The following is a 2,867-nucleotide window of genomic DNA, read 5'->3' as shown; positions in this document are numbered from 1 at the left end:
GAAAGAATATCTAACGGTTAACGTTTAACATCGTTGGATGATCGTTGGTGATTAGAAAATAAAAATGAAAGCGAGATTATTCGTATTATATGATAAGGTAAGTTAAACGTCGAATTAATTGTCGGATAATTATCAAGACGTAACGTCTTGCCTTAATCGATATAACACCGCGAGGTTTTCTCATCGTGATCTCAAGTTCAGCATCATCCTAACCCTTCAATTTAAAGCATTATTCTTTGCGAATGATTTGAAGCATAACGAAATCGAATGAGATTTATAAGAGATATTTATCGAGTATCCTTGGTTATTGGTTGAAAACCATAGATTATTTTTTCCGTCAGAAGATCCTTCCATTTAACGGTAGTCTCGTGATAAAATAGCTTGACGTATATAGACCAGAGACGACGGTCGAATTACGTCGCACGGATAATCCGGGTGAAACGCTTACCTCTCTTCGGGCAAAAGTGCGAGGGGTTTACGACGGAGAGAGAGAGAGAGAGAGAGAGAGAGAGTGGGGCGGGGGCGGGGGAGGGGGAGAGGGAGAGAAAGAGAGAGGGAGGAACGCTTAATTGGCCCCGGGTAATTATTTTATTAAGTGAGAAGATGGCGGATGGAATGCTAAGAGAGAGAGGAGTACGTTGGTGCGGTCTGCCGGTATGGAAGAGAGGGCGTGTTGCTGCTTCGCGGTGGAAGGGAAACCAAGAGAGATAGAATCGGTTGAGTTGGAATGAGACCGAAGGTTTTGTAGTGGGGAAAGAGAGGGTGGTGCGGCGGCAGGTGACGGCGTTTAAATACCTACGTACCACAGAGTAGACGGGAATACCGCGGCACTGAGTTTTCCGTGTACGTGAACGCATTCGCAACGTATCAGGGTGTTCGCGTTTCTCTCACCGTCGCACATGAAATACGTATACGTTGTTGTCGTGAAGGGGTAAGCGGGCAGGCGATCGCGCGCGCACAAGCTCACTCATATGTATGCGTGCATGTATATGTACTTCTCGTATGGCTGAGTGTAGGCGCGCGAGCGAGCGAGCTTTTGCCAGAGCATCGAGGAGACGACGAGAGAGGACGATGGAAAATTGTCCTGGCTAAAGAAAGACAGGAATAGGGATAGAAAGCGAGCATGAGAGAGAGAGAGAGAGAGATAGAGATAGATAGATAGAGAGAAGAAAGTCAGAGGGAGAAGTACAGTACGATGGAGATAAATAGATGGACGAAGAGATAGAAGAGGAGGAGAAGGAGGTAGCTTTCTCTCGGTCGCGAAGGAGGAACATCTATTACCCGGTACATAGGCCAGCGTGGCGGGGATATCGTCGAGGGTAGAGGGGTGCGGGCAAGAGTAGTCGAGCGGCAAATTGTCCGCCATCTTACCCACCTTATACCTTATCTCACACCCTCGCCGTAACCACCCTTACTCCGGATCCCACCACTACCACGCTTTTCTCTCTCTCCCTATCTATCTACCTACCTTTCTCTGTTCCTCTCCTTCCACACCCATTCAACCCCCTCGCGAGTTCCTTTCACGTTCAGCTCCTTTCTCCGATGCGCCTTCGCCTCGAAAGCTTTAGATTACCTACCCCTTATAAGCGCTCGTGTTGCCCATTTATTACCGCGACTCTTGCTAGACTACTACCAACGATAGTACGACCACATTCGCGATATCTCTTTCTTACAATGTCAAGCAAAAGTCTTCTTTTCTCTTTCTCTGTATCTTCTCTTCGACGTACGCGTCTACCTGCATACGTATGTTACTATTCGTGCGTATTCTACGTATGTATGTATGTGGAGATAGGTACATAGCTATCTCCTCTTCTCTATTCGTCTCTCTATGTGATACATCAGCGATGAGCGTAGCTCGCTCTCGTGAGGAGCTCGAATAACACGATTAGTCGAGTTTACAGAGAATTACGCGTACCTCTGCAACGAGGAGTCACCGATTCGCTATGGCAGCGAATCGGAATCCGTTTAATACCGACTACGCGTACTATCTATCTCTGACGTTTTCATTAACGACGAATCCGCCGTCGTCCTTTTTTTTTATTTTTTCTTTTTTTTTTTTTTTTTTATTTTTCTTTTTCACTTCTTTTTGCTCTCTTTTTTTCTACATTTTATTTCTTCTCACTTCACGCTCGAGACCGTATGCGATCACTCTTCTAAGCCATCCGTCCGGATCCATCGTAAAGCTGTTCAGAGAAAAATTAGCTCGGACGTATTAATTAATCGTTAAGTATCGATTAAATGTAATTAATCATTATGGAGATAATGCCATTGGTGAGAAAATCGGCAAGGAAAGAAAGAAAGAAGGAAGGAAGGGAAGAAAGAAGAAAGAAAGAAAAGAGACAAAAACGAAATAAAAGAAGAAAAAAAAAATGGAAAAAAGAAAAGGGATGGAAGGGCGAGCGCCGTGGTCGAGAACTCGGTCGATGAAACGTTTCCGCAGGGAATGCGGGAGGGAAAAAAACAAGAAGAGCGAGAAAAAAAGAACAGGAGATAAAAATTGGAGAAAAGAAAAAAGGAAAGCAAAGAACGAGCGCGAGAAGAGCGTCCGGGGGTTGAGCGAGAAGGAACGGTTGGTTCAGGAAGAATGAAAGAGCGAATGTACGAAGGATAAGGAGAGGAAAAAGGGAGTGAGCAGAAAAGTGCGATGCAGAGATGGCATTCTGCGTTGTAAAGTTTTGCGAGTAGCCGCAAAAGCGAGATCGCGCGCGCGCGCGCGCGCGCACTCGTGAGGAAGAAACAGAGTGAGAGAGGGCAAGAGAGAGAGAGAGGAAAGAGAGGGAATCGGTTGACGGGTGGTTGCTTCGGCCCTGTTCTCGTTCGTTTCCTCTCAATTCGTCGACGAGCAAGGACGGGAAAGCGAAGAAGGA

Source organism: Vespa crabro, chromosome 1 (genome assembly GCF_910589235.1).
Source record: "Vespa crabro chromosome 1, iyVesCrab1.2, whole genome shotgun sequence".
Lineage (NCBI taxonomy): Eukaryota > Metazoa > Arthropoda > Insecta > Hymenoptera > Vespidae > Vespa > Vespa crabro.
Note: the sequence above shows the minus strand (reverse complement) of the source record.